At 38.8% G+C, this 18,969-nt stretch overlaps 1 protein-coding gene across 2 annotated transcripts in view; it reads right to left on the bottom strand.

Annotated features, from left to right (window-relative positions):
* Positions 1 to 18,969, bottom strand: part of zfhx3b (zinc finger homeobox 3b) — a 311,598-nt gene that overhangs the window by 144,272 nt on the left and 148,357 nt on the right. For both annotated transcript variants that reach the window (XM_016680891.1, XM_016680890.1), the window contains exon 4: positions 9,585 to 9,922. The gene's annotated coding sequence lies outside the window, so the exon portion shown is untranslated. The remainder of the gene's footprint in view (positions 1 to 9,584; positions 9,923 to 18,969) is intronic.

Here is an 18,969-nt window from a genome sequence, read left to right on the forward strand (position 1 = left end):
TATATATATATATACATACATATAGTTTCCTATCGTATAAAGCAGTTAAGACAGCACTGTTTACCCCCACATCACACATGGGAGCATGGCGTCCAGCTCTCCCTGTGTCTGGGGTGGATAGGGCAGCTCAGCCAGGTGCAATGGGAGCGCCCTCTTATGTTCAGCCTGACCACTGGGATCAAGCAGAGCATCAACTGTTTCACAGCGAGGCAGGCGCATGCGGACCAACTGGTCTCTGCCAAAGCGCACCTTTACCTTTACCTGCCAACACTGTGCTGCGGTTCAAACCGCCTCCAAGAGGATCTCACATTATCTAAAAACGCCAATCGGGTTAATCTGATAATAGAAGTTAAAAAGGCGATCGTTTTGGGAAGTTCAACGCTGTTCAAATTCACAATTATTTTTTTTTTCACAGTGGTGTGTAGAAGTTTCTGAAACTATTCTAATGAGTAAAGAGCATGTTTTAAGTGGAGGAGTGAGGTGTGGCAAGGGTCCAGCTTCGATTAAACATGAACTTAAACGAAATAAGTGGGACTAAACTGCAAACAGCCGATTCAGAAATTAAAAATAATAATATTATTCTAAAAAGAAGACAATTAGGTTTGTCATTATTTTATATTTTAGGAGCAAACTTTTGTGGTATAATTAAAATGTATGTCAGGTGATGCAACGTCCAGCATCATGTTTCTAAGCCGGTCCCTGGTGGATATGGGAAACGTGGCTTTAACAAACCTGAGTTTTGTTTTTTTGTTTTTGTTGTTTTTTTGATGTTGTTTTTTTTTTAATGAAAAGCATTTCTTCAGCCTTATTCTCTCATATCTCCTATTATATCCATAGATATATATTTTATTCTTTTTTTGATCTTCACGTTGTGCTCAGTTGGTGGTTAGCACAGAACCTTTCTGAGAGGATACAATGTTGTCAATTGTTACATTTGGCCAAATGTTTTTTCTGTATTAACAGATTTTGTCCGTGCTATACTGAATGTTTTTTATCGGACCTTTTCAATCATTTACTCATTTTTGATTTTGTTTCAAATGCACAGCTTTTCTTGTTTTTGTTTATTTCTTTTTGTCTTCTGCTGTTTATATTTTCCTAATCTGTTTAAGTTGTAATTTGTTTACCTGTTTCGTATCTTTGTGAATAACATACTTTTGTTTCCTATGATGACTTCACCTGTTCCCAGTTTATTCAGATGCACTTTGATGCTGATGCTGCCTTTGCTAAATATTGTTCAAATAAAATGTTCATATTAAATTTTTTTCTGAAAGGTGACACATCGTCTGACCGTTTGCTTCTTTTCTTTATAATTTTGATATAGAAATGTAAAATTCGTTCATAGAAGCCACAGTAACTACAAGCAAAACAGCACATTAGAGGCAAACCTAACACCAGATCTGTGAAATAGAAAAAATAAAAAATTTTTTTTTAAAAATACACAACCCAGTGCGGCTGGTGTTTCTGATTTTTGAGTTTGGAGCAGAATAAATGTGGACCGACCGTCTGGTCAGTCTGCTTCATTTACATGAGAAACAAGAAGCCATATCAATTCTCCTCTCTCATGCATTTACTCGCCCTGTCAGTACTACCCTATTAAAGATCCTATGCATTATTCAAAAAACACATTTAACATTTTTTTTTTTCCTTCGGAAATAGATCTGTTAAACCTTAATTCTCCTGTCAATATTTAGAAAATATCGCAGATGTTTTTTGTTGTTGTTGTTGTTTTTTTGCTGTCTTTAGTTGATTGTGCAGATCGTTTCATCCTGATCACAGCGATTTGGACCAATAAACATTAAAAACACGTAAAGATCGCCCCAAAGCAGCGAACGTAAGCGTCTGTCTGTCTCCCCCTGTCTGTCTGAATCCATCCTCTCTCTCCCTCAATGTGTGTATGTATGTGTGTGTGTGTGCGCCTGTGCATGAGTATGGTATGCACAGTGTGTGTGTGTGACTGTATGGTAAAGTATTTTAAGAGTCTGCTACTATATAATGCAATAATAATAATAATAATAATAATAATAATAATAATAATAATAATAAATTGACAAGTCCAAATATAAAAACTAAAATACTACAAATTTAATATTTGAAAAAACATCGGCACCCTTGCATTCTCTGTGTTGTTTGTTTTCCCGTTTTTTTATTGTATTGTATTTGTTGTCCAAAAAAACATGAAACATTGAAAAATCGACAGACACGAAGATAAGAAATATTAGAAATGTGTACTTTCAAAAGATCGATGTCATTTTTACGTGTATATTCATTAAGTAACGTCAAAAACGATTAGGTGATATCTGTGCACATTTTACTATCTATTTTAAACGCATTAAACTGCAGGTAACAGAGAGACTTTAGTACCTTGAAAGTGTTGAAGATCAAATTCCAAAAACTCGAATATAAAATAAATAGCTATAAATAAAAAACACACAAACAAAGCTCGTCTTGAATGTTTTTTTTCCCTTCATTTTTTTTGACAGTTTATCAGCGTTCAATGTTAAACCTCTTCTCAATAAAAGTTATGTTGAAATTATTTTTAAGCAGCAGTAACTGACAAAAAAAAAAAAAGAAAAAGAAAAAGAAAAACGTGGAAAATGGAGTAGAGATCTTCAAATAATGCTCGTTTCAGGTCGGTGATACGGTGAATAATGGAGAAATCCTCGAAGCTGCTGTCACAGTCTCCGGGTGAGACCCGTGGGGTTTTACGCGCTTTAGAGCGGCTCACTGAAACAGAGGGATCCCAAATCAGAGCCATATGAACACTTCAGGCAGCAGCCATGCACCCGCTGATGGTAAACCTATCCAAACAGGACGAGGGGGAGAATCGCAGACCTCTGCGAGGCCAAGCCTCTCTAAATGCCACTTCGTGCTCGCTGAATATGCACGGGAACATAATAAACTTACAGACCTGGTATTCCTGATGTCAAGAAGAGCACACACACAGGAAAAGAAAAGAAAACAAAAGAAGAAAGAATGGAAATGGGGGGGGGGCGACGAGATGAAAGATGACAGGTAGAAGCGACACAGAAGGCAAGTACAGATCTAAGATTTTCCCCTGAGGTCAAATCCAAATCCTAGCCATGATGATGTCATCTGTCTTGTTTGGACCAAACAACAATGAATGCTGTTTTTTTTATTTTTTTATTTTTTGTTTGTTTTGTTTTTGTTTTTAAATAACTATTAATAATTCATGAAACAAAATAACAATAAATGACATGTGGCGCAGAGGAAGGAAATCATTTTGAATGGAATTTGAAAAAAAGAAAAAGAAAACAACACCCAAATCTGATTGTCGGTAAATAGACGGTTATAATAAAATAATAATTACACATAATGAGGAATGTTAACCTAATCAAAGACAGTAAGTAAATCCAGAATAAAGGATGACCTCAGTAGCTTCAAATACTATCTAATTTCACTTTTTCTGTTTGCCTGCACATCAGAAATCACTCGCTGGGTTTCTTTTCTAAAATAAAAAAAAAAAAGGAAACAAAGGGAAATACAGACATTACAATTCCTTGTTGTAAAACAGTCCACAGCAGCTCATTTGAAGCTTTGTGGGATCAAACCTTCAGACAGCGTGGGAGCTCACCTCCCCACTTGTGTGACTGTAACTGAGGTACGTTTAACCTCTGTAAGCTCTCAAACTCTAAACTTTGTTCAGGTTGCCGGTAAGCCCCACTGATATTTGCTGTGTGTGGCACGCTGTGGAAGGGTGGAGGTCACAGAGCTTTGCTTGTCCATCAACTGCTTTGGCCTCTGAACTTGAAATACCTCAGTAGAGGTGAGGGCCTCCCCCAGTGCCCCCCTCCCCTCAGTATAGCCTTCAGTGTTCCTGCAACCAATAAAACCAAGTGCCTGGTAGAGCTGTTTCCTTTTTAAGGTGTTAGCTTGTAAAGAAGGTTAACAGTACAGGTGTTTACTTTTGCATGACAGGTACACCACCGAAGGTTGAGCGAAGATCATAAAATCAAGAGGTCTGCAGCACTCCATAAAATGCTAACTTTCATGCTAGAGTTGGTTATAAACACTGAGACATAAACAGAAAGTGAAGTCAAACCTCATAAGATCAGATCTTAAATAGAAACATATCCTAAGAGGCCTTGCATATTAGAAATAGCTGTTAGGCAGCCTGCTATCACAACTTACATGTCATAGAAGTTTGCAATGCAGATGACCTTGAAGTAATAGAAAAAAAAAAAAATTCTTATTTTGATTAATTTTTTTTGCATCTGTTGTGTGTAAAATGTGATTATTTTTTATTATTATTATGGTTATTTTTACCATAAAAGAGTCCATAGCAACAGCTACTTGATTACTTTAACACATGCAATCAAATTATGACACTAGTGTGGATTACACCATGTTAGAAGAATATAACAAAAGCTAAATATGGCCACATCAACACTTAGATCACAAAACCCGACCATCTAAACAAGCCATTGTTTCTGTTTATAACGGGGGGGGAAAAAACATGTCAGCATAAACAAACAAAATAAATAAACTGCTTTTCTGATCCAAAAGGTCACACCTTCCCCCAGGTCAGATGACCAGCAATGACTTCATATTCTCTTTCACATCTGACAGGATTACATGTGTGCACAGAATCACACATTTCTTCACTTCATGAAAGCTCAGTTTCAACACACATCTTGAACCTGTTTTATAACTCTAATAATTTCATGCAGGACTATTGGAAGCCTGTTACCAGTACTTGGTGTATTAATATTCAAGGGGATTATTTTAGGCAGGTATTAATGGAGACTTCTTTTTTTTTTTTTTTGACATTTTAGCGAAATGGTACGTTCCAAGAGTGTTGACAAGCTTTTAATTTTATATTTATTTTAGGTTTCAACCACAAACTTCAATATATTTCACGGGGGTTTTTATTTGATAGACCAACAGAACGTGTGATTAGTGTTCTCAAATTAGCACTTTGTAGAACCTTGCTTTTGATGCATTCCAGATTCAGATCTTTTGGGTCTGAATCTTTTGGGTTCTACCCAATCGGCGAATCTAGAAGCAGAAGAATTTGTTCTGTTTTCATTGCCAGCCAGCTCAGCCTCAGTCAGATTTGATGGGGAGACTAGGAAGATGAATTTCCAAGCTTTGTTATTAATTGCTAACTGGATTTTGGTCTGGAGTTTGACATAATGTATAGATTAAAAATGTGTGCATCTGATCATAACTCTGTTGTAAGGTGACGTCCCAGTCTCGAGTCTTTTACAGTGCCTTACATGCTTTCTTACAGGATTACTCTTCATTAAGCTTCACATTATCCCATCTCCTTTGACCAACTTCCTAGTCTATGCTGAAGATCATCCCCACTGCCAAATAAAGCCATGTTTCACTGTGGGTGACGCACAGGGCTAGCTTTATGCCAATCATAACCTTTTTGCATGTAAGACAAAGCTTGATTTGGGTCTGCTCTGACCAGAGCACCTTCATTTACATTTTTTTATTTTTTTTTGTTGTTGTTTGTTTATTGTTTGTTTTTTTTCTCCTACATGACTTGTGGACATTTTCAACAAAGGGATTTGTCTTGCCACTCAAAAGTCAGTTTTATGCTGTACACTAGTAATGGTCCTTTCTACAAACTCCAACTTTCTTCCTGAGACACCATTGTCTCCTTTTACATAAGTTTAGGTGGATTGCCATGTCTTGGTAGGTTGTGTGTATACTCTTACCATTTTCAGATGATGAGTTGAACACTGTTTGATAAATGTTTATAGTCTAGGTTGTTGTTTTATAAGCTAACCCTATTACCTTAGATATGTCATGTGTTTGCTGGTCTGTTTGGGGTTTTTTTACTCACTAATGTTCCTAACAAACTTCTGAGACCTTCAACTGCAGTTATATAGACTTTAAATGGTTTGTTACATTAAATCCTAATAAAACACATTGAGGTTTATTATTGTACTGCGAGCAAATGTAAACAGTTTAAGAAATAAAAGTGCTTTTGGAAGGCACAAATTTTTTTCCCCTGATGTAGGTTTTGTTTAGTGTCTAAAATGTCTAGTTTTACTCAGAAATGTCCAAACTGAAATCTTGAGGTTGGTGTATTTTGGGGGTATATTTGTTTAGCTGAAAGAAGTGATTAACAGAAAATAACAACAATTAAGCCTATGCTTTTCTTTGATGAATAAAACAAGCTTGACTAAAATTTGATGGCACTATTCATGAAAACTGTTATATGAAAAACAATATTGTATTGTCAGAGAGGCTTTGTTTACAATCCTTAATGTATTACTTGTAGTGCTTCAGCCCACTTCAATTTACAAAGACAGATTGGAGGTCAAATCCAAATCATCTTGTGATTTTCGTTTGGTTGTGTTTTTTTCTTCAAGACAAAGTGTCTGAGCTATACTGATGATGTGGCGTTATGGGCCATATTCTGGCAGCTTCTGAGCATTTTGTACATTCATGTGAGTTACAACAGCTGCATCAACCTGCGTTTATTCCACCTTTTGATGTCATGCTTCTTACTGTCTGCAAATACAAGTCTGCGAGAGGGAAGGCCGAGGGAAACGGGAAACGGCTCTTTACAGGTCCTGTTTAGAATTGTAAATGTATAGCATGGGCACCACTGTCCAATTACATATATCTTTCATGTATAAAATCATGCATGCCTTTTTTTTTTTTTCTGAACGGAGAAGCCTCGCACAAGGGGAGAAACCCTGGCTACAGAAGAACAGTGAAAATAAGGTCGAGTGTCGGAGCCCTGGAGCCCTAATTCAGCACGCAGGAGAGGCGGGAGGGATGATGCTTTCCCCCCAGATGGAAATTCTTTTTTTCTCCTGAATTCAGCTTTATTATCATTCCCCTCCTTGGAAGGCAGCTGATCTGTTTGATCTCAATTCAGATTTTATTGAAAATTATTTCCAGATTGTGGCAGTGACGATTTCTGCATTAACAATTTATTATTATTATTATTATTATTATTATTGTTGTTGTTGTTGTTTGTATGTTTTTATATAAGCAACCTTAACATGCTTTCATAATAAAGTAAAACGCAGACTTATCTTTGTTTGCTTGTCCTTATTCTCGTTATCAAGACAAGTGTGTTTAGATCCTTAAATCCAAGTGACTCATCTCCTGCTGGTTGTGCCATATTTTCTTCCATTGTTAAAATATTCTTCCTTGATTTCATGAACCAATTTCTCTTATTATCAGGCATAATTTCAAGTGAAGAACAATCTCCTCTCTGTGTCATCGATAAACAGTTTTACCTTTTGAATGAAGGATATCTGATATCGTTTGAGTCAAAGTCACTGCAGGGAAACGAAAACATGTTTTCAAAAACAAAATTATTTGGTACAGTGCCAATAACTTGGGTCCAGGACTTGAATGTCGACGGAGAGATGCACTGGCAAACTAAAATCAGAAGTTGAAGGTCTGTGCATCACAAAATTGACATTTTTGATGTCAAACTCACAGACGTACCAAAAACTCTTTCAATAAACACACAAACATACAATGAGAGCTTGTGGTCACAATTTAACAGCAAAAAAATCCACTTTGGATTTTCTAAGATTTTGAACATTTAAATATGACGGCATACACACCTCTTTCAGGATGAAAACATGAAAGCGCACAGTTTGTAAATGTTACTTTGAGGTCATTTTGAAGCTGGTTTGCACTTCATTTCACATTAACTATATGTAACTGCATACATTCGCCACACGTTGGCATGTGCACCTTCCCCGTTTCTGATGGGATCATGTTAACTGTCTCCTCTCAATCAAATAATATTGATGGAATATGTGCAAAACAAAGGCATGTATTTTAAGAAATAAATCTGAACAGCAGGATGTTACACTGGTAAAGAGATAAGCAAAGTAGTGGTTGGTTAATGTGGCATAAAGTCTGGTTTGCAGCGAAACTGCTAAAATGATCTCACAGATCCTGTCATAACACGAACAAACGAAGATGCTCAGAAAACACATCCTTCAAGAAGGTTGTTGTTGAATTTTGACTCATTTCATGGCTTTCTTTCTTCTCCCTTTTAACAAACAATTCTACATTTTAAGAATCGCTAACAGAAAACATCACGCATCTGACTCAGAGCAGCTCTGTCCGCACAGCACCGTGCCAAATTTAGTGAAATAGATGAACTTCCCCTCTCACACACACACACACACACACGCACACCCACACACACACAAACATATCACATCGTCTGTATGTCTATTGTAATAGATATATAGATATACACACACAGAAGCACCCCGATAAATTCAAATGTCATTGAAAGATTGGCTAAAAACTTGCTGAAAATGTTATTACAAAAGATCAATAAGAAATAAGCGTTTTTTACATTGAAATGTCAACTGAAAGGTATGTATGTATTGTACATTACAATACGGACTCTAAGATACATGGTCAGGGCTGTTTTTTAAAGAACTACTACATAAATGCAGCTTTACAAGGACATTATCAAACTGTAACTCAGCTGAGGTGTTAAGGAAGCCCAGGTAGCTTTAAGAGACAACGGCTAAATGAAACACAACGGGCCGAACAGGCAGAAGACATGGGTCACCAAATCATCACTGACTAGTGAAATTCACACTGGACCTCAAAGCAGTGCATCAGTCCAAATCTCACTCTTTCTCCAGACCCTAGGACCTTGTTTATACATGAAAATCTAAATTTGAATCAATCTGAAATGCTAATTTTAGAACAGTGAGAAACAGCCCTGTCTTTTTTTTCCTCCTTACCTATATTTCCAGACACAGTCTCTGGTTGACATGTGATCAAACACAAGGCATGTGACAGGCTAAACATAGAGCTTGAGTACCTTTTCCTTTCACATTTTTCCTTCCACTCAACTTTCTATCCGCATGCTTGCATAAGGTCAACGCAGTGACCTTTCAGGGCTCGGGGTTCCTGTGCAGACTGTCAGTGACTGTCTGCTGGAAAACTGCCACATTAGCAGTTACAACTTATTTAATCTGTAGTAAATATTTGTTTGGTTTTCATTAGCTGTGGCCAATTATCATCAAACTCAACAGAAACAACATTAATCCTCTGCAGACTTTAAACTCCTCACAATATTTTTGCTCAAACTTCGTTGTAAAACAGTTTTGTTTCAAATCAGCTGTTAGTGAGCTTTTCAACGTTCCTATAAGCTGCCTGGATGTTTACACACCCACCGCATGATTGTGAGGTTAATTTGATGGCGATAAAATATGTGACAGAAAACCTGTGAAAACCGAGGCTCTGTTCTTTCTTCATAGATATGTGTGAATGAAGCTGAGAAGAGGATTAACGCAAAAGTGACTGCATAAAACAATGCTTCCCTCAACATATTGCTGAAGCTAATAACGTTGCCAATATGAGTCCTAAGCTTCCAACCTGAAGTGTGCGTGCATGGAAGGAAATTTCAACGCATTCAGAACCTCTAACCCAAGAGCAACAAGCAGAAAACAGGGCATGTAGATGGGATATTTCTCAGCCAGACATTGCTTCGCACCAAATCCTAAAACAAACTAACCATGTGGGGAGCAAGTTAGCTACAAAGACCATAAAATGTTAAAGACCTCAGTTACGGGGCCGCATAAGCAGTGGGGTCTTCACAGCCTTACCTGATGGAGGTTTTCGGTCTGAGTGTCCCCTCTCTGACTGCGTCTCCAATTCGGGTGTCTGTTTGAAGTCAGCGTGCAGAAAGGTCACGCCCTCTTGGTCTCGGCACGCTTCTTGTGGACGGCCCAGCCACAATTACTAATATCGCGATGGTGGTTCTTTGTGTGCAGAAAAATGAATGAAAAGCGTAAAGCTATTGATTCGGTGCCTGGGCACCTGAAGTTGTTTTGGTGAGATACTCCTAGAATTCCAGGTATTTCCAGGGTTTTCCAAAGCTATGTGGTTTGGGATTTAGGGACTCCCAGGTCACACGAACAGCATATCAAGATGACACCATCGCCTGGAGTAAGAAGAGAAGAGAAAGAAAGACCGGACTTAGGGAGATGGTTTCAACACACTTGGAAAACATTACAACAAAGGAAAACAAAAGTTCCATGGCAGTCCTCTGTAAGCCCCGCAGTTTCTGTGCCTCATCCCGGAAATATGAGCACATAATAAATGTCTTTCAGGGGAGGCAAACCAGAGCAGTATGATTTCCATCAAGACTTCAAAATTAATCATCTGTTTTCAGAGTCAACAAAATTAATCTATAATTATTTGTATGCTACCACTGCTGGACAGCCTCGCATGATTTCAAGATTATATTTAATAGCAAATGAACTGCTGTGAGTAATTTCTTTTCTCATACCACTGAAGACTTTTCAGATGAAAAATGAAAAGAAGATTTGCAGAGAAACTTAATTTCCCTGTAACTGGAACAAGTCGTATTCCTGTAATAGCATATATAATTGCCTGTTCTGCAGAGGATCTCCAGCACATGACAACAAAGTCTCATAAACAATACTTATTTATTCAACTGTCAATTCCAGCAATAATAATAATAAAAAAATAAATAAAAAAATACGTCTTTAAAAAAAAGAAAAAAAAGAAAAAGAAAAGGCTTTGAATTCCACGAGGGCCTGGTTTGTGAAGCTGGGTAAATATGCTTGTCATGTGTTCCAATAGTTCCACAGTGACTGAGAGTTAGTTTGGGAATGCGGCTGGGATCGGCAGACAGCTTGTGATAACTGAATTGCTTTTTTGAAGCTACATCCATTTGGAAGCACTGTGCAATGTTTTTTTTTTTTTTACCTCTGTGGTTAGGCTGGAGTTAAAGCCTGTGTTTAATTGTTCCCATGAGTTCCTAGCGTGGCGCTGATAAGGAGCCCTGGGAGCAACATTTAAAACTGCAGCTGAAAAATAACTTGAGAGTCTCTGGCTGCAGGTCTGATAGAGTGACGACAGAGTATCCACACAAAGCGAAGACAAACCAAGACCGGTGAAAAGGGGAGAAAAACAAGACAAGGCCGACAGCAGCAGCAGAGGTCGAGTGTGACTGTAAGCTGCGCGCAGCTGAAATGTTTCATTTGCTTTTTTGTTTTTTTTGTTTTTTATTGTGTGTGTGTGTGTTTTTTTCCTGACTTCAGCTTCTTAGAATCCACTTGAAATATCAATTTCAATAATGTTTCTTTCAAGCGATTTTAAATAAGGGGGGCACAGTGTCTCACTTGCTAATCAATAACTAAATTATTTTTATGACACTGTTTTGTCAGCAGTTGCAGCAGAAGAAGAGCAGCGCTGTTAATTTGTCATCCCTGCCTGCCCGTCCCTCGTGCTCCGTCCAAGGCCACGACTTCCAGGGTTTGTCGGGTGAGACCTGTGGGAGTGTGTGTGTCGGATCAATAGCCCACCCACAGCAGAGCCGCGGGCGATCCCTGACCTGGGGTATTGATTAGGCCCAGCTCAGCTGCCAATAGCAATGTGCTGGATGTGACACCGGGCTAAAACAGGAGCTGAGGAAGGGGGATTCTGAATTGCCAGTGGCAGCCCCACAGCACACCGCAGATAAAAGTCAATTCCACTTAACCAAATCACTGACAACTAAATAGTTAGCAGATACAAGAATGCACAGAGTGTGTGATGGCAGCAGCTGGGTGGCTTTGGGGATTTCCCTTTTCCGTGACCTGTATCGAAAGAGCACAAATGGCCAGAAGAGGCGCATGCTTGTTTGTCCTTTAAATGTGGTCACAGCTCCGCCTCTTGGCTACACCTGCCTCATCTATACATTGATTCCTGTAGACTGAGCATTCATCAGGTGTTTAGGATTGACTGATGTTCACTGATATTTAAGGAATTTGTAGCACTTCAACAGAGAGACAAAAAATAAATAAATAAACCCTCATTGTGGCAGCTCAGCTTTTCTAAATGAGCAAACCATCAGACTTTTAAAAGCAGCTATTAGTTATGAGTTTTTCTGTGGCGTTTTCCTGTGCCTGCACACTCAGATGTAAAGCAGCTCCGTTGCAATTGTCAGACTCCTTTCGATCCATTTTGCTCCCAGTCATTACGAGCCAATATTAGAGTAGTTTACATGTCACTTTACCGGTACTTTGCCTCATGAATGCAATTCTGTGGCTGGTGATTCTGCGTGCATTCAGCACGTATCTATGACTCCATATCTCTCCTGGTAATTGCTGAGTGACAGAAAGGCAATACTGACCACTTCATTATAAGACGGCTAGACTAACTGGACAGTGGCCTCTTGGCTCTGGGTCACTCAGGCCAGACTGACCTTATCTGCCCAGGTCGTCAGGGGTCAGTCACCCAGGAAGTGTTAGGACTTTACTAAGGTTACCGTTAGTGGCATACGAGGTCAGCTGACCCAGGCGAATTGTTCCTATCAGGTATTGATTGCAGTTTGTCTGCTTCGGCTGAGGTTAGACTAATCTCCCAACACCAGGGTCTCAGGGGCAAAGACTTCAGGGTAAAGTTAAGCATTGGAACTAACAGCAGTGATAGTGCAGTTTGTGGATACAAGTGAACATAAGAGGGTCCACCAGAGGAGCTGTGGGGATTTGGGATTTGGGAAGAGTGAGATGTAGCAGCGAGACAGAGACAGTGATTGTTCATTCTTGAAAAAAATAAAAAATAAAATAAAATGTCGTATATGGGCCATCAAACTTTGTGCAGGGCAATTTTTTTCCACAGCAAACTGAACGCTTGGAGTCAGATTTGTACCACTCACTACTTTCTAAAATCTTATCTTTATTTTTCTTTTTTTTTTTTTTACTTTGACCTAATATCTACTCTATACAGCAGCTTACGGGACATAAACCACACATTTTATTGTGGCCAATCTATTCTAATGCAAAACTGCTAGAAAATCAGACCCTCAGCTTAAAAACCAGTGCAGACCTGGACCATTTACTACATCTAAAAATCACAATGAACATGACAGAAAGGAAGATGGCACAATAGAACAGCATTGCACCAAAGCATGGCTCATCCTATTTTCTGAGGAATGTTTAAATAGGGAGCAAAATCAATGTTCTTCATTATTTCGCCACAATTTCTGTTCCACTAATAAAAGAAAGAAATAGGTAGGGATTGTTTTATTAAATAGATAATACACATTTTATAGGGAAAAGCCATTTTGCTAAAATATCTGTTCCTTTCAAGAACAGTGTAAAGCAACGCTGTAAAGCAATGGATGGAGTTCTAAGCACATAGATTTTAATATATACGGCTGGGATTCAGGTTTGGCAGATGTTTATTTGGAAATTATTCAGAAACAACAGATTGTTAAATTGCAACTACAGTTTAACAATCTGTTGTTACAGAGTACAAAAAAAATTGCTTAAAAAATTTCGTATTTAGCAAATAATATTCTTCGGATCGTTTTAGAATGCATTTTTTTTTTCCTTTCAGCTCTTGTTGATGTTTGCATCCGAGATTTTTAGTCAAATGCAGAAGGCACTAATCAGTCATTGTTCAAACAGCGCTCCATAGCTCCAAAAGTTGGCATCTCTTCTTTGAGCCTGCCATCTCCTTTACTACAACATAGGGAGACAAATATATGAGATTGTTAGTCAGTAACTATGTGTGTATTTGTGTGTGTCTGTGCCCGTTAGTGTCTGTGCAAGCCCCTTTATGTACATACTAAAGCATCTCTGTTGCTCGTTAACTCTCGTCTCCCTGCAACTGCTTGCCACCGTACATATTAAATCACATTAATGGCAGATGAGCTCTTGCTCTGGAGAGACAGGCGTCTATTTGAAACTGCGTTTTATTGCACTTTGTTCCGTTTAATCAAAAAAATGCTATGTGAAGAGATAACCCGGTTTTAAAAAATCTCAGATAAACAGCAACGATTGCATCTTTAAATAATAAATGACCCTCTGCCTCTTACAGACGGGAATATGACTGAAAATAATTGAAGACAACAATGTCCTATAAGAGTACCGCTCCTGCAGTGCTGATTCAGAATCCCTCATAACTTCAAACGCTCAGTCATAAAGTATGGATAATCTGCAAAAGAAAAGGCAGGCGTGGTTGTTTACAATTTCTTTCTAATTAAGGCTACAGGATGGGGCATACTGTGTTAAAGTTGATGTCTGTTTGTAAGACTTTGCCAAAAACCCTGTAACTGTTGGCAAATTAGGGGTGGAATGGAAAAGCGAAACAAACAACGACACTCTAATATGATTTCCAGTCATGGAATAAATATTTCACAATCTGTCTACATTTGACACACTTTTAGTCAAGAACAAAGGATTCCTGGGGAACAAATTGCACAAACTGAAGCTTGAGATAATAACCTCTTTGACCTGCATTAATTCAGCATGTAACTGTGTATATGATTTCTACTCAATTTCTATGGCGCTTTTGTTTTAAGCTGATCAAAATTTCTGTTGGTAGGTATGGAAGGGGCATGCTGAAACAGATCAAGAAGGGCTAGTCAAAACAAGATAGTTGGTTTTTGAATTGTTCACTAAAAAGGATAAACCAGCTAAAAAAAAAAAAAAAAAAAAAAAAAAAAGCAGCAATGCCTTATTACTGTTGCTTTTTGACTCTCATTAGACTGCACACAAAGCTGCCGAGTAACATGGCTCCTAAAACAACAGCTATGGTGTTCACGCAATATAGATCATCTACCTTAACAGACGCAGTTGTGAGAGTAGAGAAAATGAAGCAAATAGCATGCAGATGAAAGTTTTTACGTCTTCTATTTTTTATTTTTGGGTCTGTGAACATGCGAGCAGTCTGCTGTGTGTCTGAGAGGGATAAGGTAGTGCTTGATGATTAATCACTGGACATAATAACACTTCTCACCACGAGCTCACAGTCCAGCTGATTCTGTGATATGATTGAGGCCGATTAGAAAAGAGAAATAATCATTCCTGACGGTGCATTCATGGCACACTTTAATGACATCTTCTGATTGGACCTAGTGGAGAAGATAATGCAGGCTTTCTTTGGAGTGCCTTCTAAGATTATTTCTTTAACTTCATGAAAAATGGGGAGGGGGCATGGGCCTGGATGCTGCTGATTTGAGGATTAAGATAAGATGACCTTTCACATTATGTTACTATGTATAAAAGATGAAGTTTACAGTTTTTTTATTTTTTTTTATAACATTAGAGCTTATCAATGGCCAGAGCCTCCATGAAGCCCCTTTGAACATCACAATGGTTTTTGTAGGTTGGTGTACAACAGGTTTCTACCCCCCATTGTGGGATTACTGTGCCTATGCGTATGTGTGTGTGTGTGTGTGTGTGCAGAAAGGGGTGTGTTGTGGACACACATGGTTGCTTTTTCAGACTACACTGAAAAACTAATCTTGTGTAAAAAACTTTATTGTCTCTCTTTTATGATCACTCTGGACAAATAATTATAGGGTTATTAGTAACTCTCAGTATTCCGTCTGAACCACGCTTTGATTTTCGTACTTTTCCAGACAAAAAAATAGTCTGGAAAAGGAACCTTTTTGGACATTTTTTAAAGCATAAATACAAATGGGTTTAGACATCAATTGTCAAAATCCACTTATCATCTCTTTGTTACAAAGGCCTGGTGCCTGTCTCCTGTTGTCAGTGAGCAAGAGGCAAAAAACACCCCAACAGATCTCGTGTCCATCACCAAAGGCAATTTAGAGAAAACCATTGCCCCAATATGCAAGTTTTTGAATATTAGGAGGACCACTTGCACAGGGAAAAGTTGCAAACCCCTCTGGACTAATCGCAGGTCGAAATTCAAACCTGGGACCTTCTTACTGCAAGGCAACTGTGCAAACAAGTGCACCACCATGCAGGCCAAAATTAAATTTAAATGGGAAAATGTTTAATAAACAGATTCTATATTTTCTCCCAGATATTTCAAAACTACTAAGTTTGTAATTTAAAAGAAAATAAGGATTTTTGTCTTTTACTCTCCTGGTGAGACACAAACAGAGAAAGCAGATATTACTTCCACACTTCTGTTGAATATCAGCATCTGAGGAAAAAAAAAAAAAAAAAAAAACTGGCACTAGGAGGCAAAGTGTCATTTGTTTTATATTCAAACTAGCATGTTTAAAACATTTTCTTGAATCCTGTAAGTCACTCAACTGTCAGTTACAAACACTATCACTTGTTTCAATCTCAAAACAAGTCCAACTGTGTTTGAAGCAAGTCAAATGATCTCACCCAGAGGGCTGGTTTGTTTTCTCTTGTCTTGTGTTAAAGTAAACTGCACTAAATAACTTAATTCTAATAAATTCTGCACTGTTGCGAGCGCTGAGAGCGAATGACACTGTTGGGATCATAAATCTTCAGCAGGATCAAACTCTCAACTGGGCCGGAATGAAGAACCATAGGCTTTCACTGGCATCAGACTATAGTGGCCAACTTCTTCAGGCTCCTTTCATGTGGGAGGCATTGCGTCTACCCCCCTATAACTTACAGCCCGGCTCTGCAGGGACTTATTTTTATAACCCCCATTATTTTCAATCATAAATATTCAAATCCAGATCTTAAATCCAGAGCTTAGTGAGGAGAATAGCCAAAAACAACATGCGGCTCTTCAGCTTCCTCCAGCTCTCACTCTTCTATAGAAACTCATTATAAAGATTAATACTGAAATCAAACAGAATGCTGAGGCAAGTCGGCAGGCCCCCGGTCAAAATAATGCACATCGTATGAAAAGACTTTGAAAGGGTATTTATTTTTATTTTTTTTGGTCAAACATCGCTGGCTGTTTTGTTCTTTATTTGTTTGAGAGTTTTTTGACAGATTCTGCATTTCCTTTATTTGCACTGCAAATTAATATTTGTGGTTTGAATATTAATCCTGATTCACGAGTGGATTAGTCCTCTATTGTCCCCTGAGTGCTGAGCCCCAAATAAAGGCACTGACATGGAGAAGAAATCTACACCTCTGTGCCCCACAAACAAAGGCCTCTGCACCCAGAGATAACACATGTCCCTGAAACGGAGACTCCCCTTCGGTTCCCCCTTCGACTGTAACCCACATGCAAGATCCTCTATCACCCTTTTCCACCATTCTTTCCCATCATCTCTCCCTTCCTCTTTTCCTCCCTCTCTCCTTTCAGAAAAAAAAAAAAAACTTTGCCATGGTAGATTTGCAAGGCAATTGTGCCCTTAAACTGTGCCTCTCTCCCAGCTTATACCATGCATTTTCCAGAGTTTATCAAAGAATACAATGGGGTTATGCTTTCACCATTATTCTCCAGGCAAGAACAGTAATTTAAATGCACCAGTACTACTGAGGCAGGGTGCAGCCCTGCTGTCTCACTATGGAAAAGAGAGAGATGAAAATGTGTTACAAAAAAAAGCACGCTGCATTACTTTGTTGACCTTTCCTGTTCTCATAGTTTACAAACAGCTGTGAAGCTCCTTCCTCTGGGCTCTTTGTACATCAGAGGCTGGGACTGATGGAGGCATGCCATGCTTAAATCAACCGCTTTTTCTAACTTACTTCCATTGTGGTTTGGAAGAACATAACCGAACAAACACACACTATATCCTGCCACCAGAGCTGTTGGAAGAGACAGGGAGGGAAGACGTACTAAAACAGACACAGCATTCTGCAAGCGGGCATGTCTTTAGCAGACTGTGAGGCAGAAGAGAGAAATCCAAAAAACACCCATCCCCCCCGAGAAGAGATGAGTTTATTTTGAATTTTGTACGCATTCTCACTGTAACTTCAAAATTACTCGCTTGCACCGAAACAAAAGCACTACCGAAGCTAAGTGCTGACGAACGCGCCAATTAACACCTAAGTGGCAGCCATACTCGTGGAGTGCCTCCAAACGGACACACGCGTCTCTTCTGCCCATTGTGAAACTAAACAGGGAGACACATGCTCCACAGTGGCTCTCGTGTGAATTGTGGTCCAGCGGAGTGAGTCCCTTATTTTGCTCAACAAAAGCAAAAAATCTTTTCAATCAATTTTTTTTTCAGTTTTTAAAAGTTCTTTACACATAAACAGCCCATTGGGCATCAACGGCAACTCAAATCGCAAGTTCAGCGTTACCAGTTTTGGTGTACGGCCATTTTATTTTATTTTTTACAGTTCTTAGAGTGATTTACACCTTACACAGTGTAGGAGAAGGCCAACTCAAAATTGGCAGGAGAAGTAAAAAAAGCAATAGAAAACTCATTGACAGCTAACTTTTTCTCTCCGTAGCATGAGTGTAGCTCCTCCACTGGCCGTGCCACTCGGATCGTTGAGCTCCATCACCCATATCAAAAGTCACCGCTGGCTTTGAGGTTCAGTGCCATTTAAAAAAATAAAAAGAAAAAATAAAAATAAAAATATTGGCAAACTAAAAGGAAGGAAATGCAGAGGATGATGAGGAAACTGTCGGGGGAAGTAAAGAAAGTGTTTCTGAGTATCGAGGAAAATGAAGGACGGAAGCCTGGAAACATAAGGGAGGAGTGCAGAACAGGATCTCTCCGCAGACCTGGTCAAACTGATGAGAACAGGCAGCCATAGTGATGTCATTATGTTGTTAATCAATCTCCTGATGTCTGCGTGTCTGGATGGGGAGATACTCACAGTCTAGAAGGGGTTAATGAGAAATCGATAAGAAGGATGTGCTTATGAGCAGGACATGGGGAGGAAGGGGGCACGGAGGAGGAGATAGGAACAATGTTTCCTGTGATAGCAGAAGACTTCCCAGATGTTATCTGTCATTCACAGCGTTCTGGTGACCAGGTGTTTGGGCTCAGTGTGGTTGGAGTGGATATCCATGCAAGTGGGAGATCAATACGGGGCAAGCGGGATGGTAATACTCACAACCTACACTTAACAACACGGTGGTGTCTTCACAACGCAAAATAATAGAACACTTGCAATGCAGCTAGCCATTTAACCCATTTACCGATATTGTTATTGACTTCAAAAACCTTTACAGCTGAGAATTTTATTTTATTTTTTTATTTATATAGATTATATGCTTGACCTGCATCGGCAAGACATGGATTTGTCTATTACAGGGAACAAAAGGAGGAGTGGATTTGAAAGCAAAGGTAAAATGAATGCAGCAGACATTAGCTAGGGTATTTCT

This window comes from Poecilia formosa, unplaced genomic scaffold, assembly GCF_000485575.1.
Source record: "Poecilia formosa unplaced genomic scaffold, Poecilia_formosa-5.1.2 Scaffold261, whole genome shotgun sequence".
Lineage (NCBI taxonomy): Eukaryota > Metazoa > Chordata > Actinopteri > Cyprinodontiformes > Poeciliidae > Poecilia > Poecilia formosa.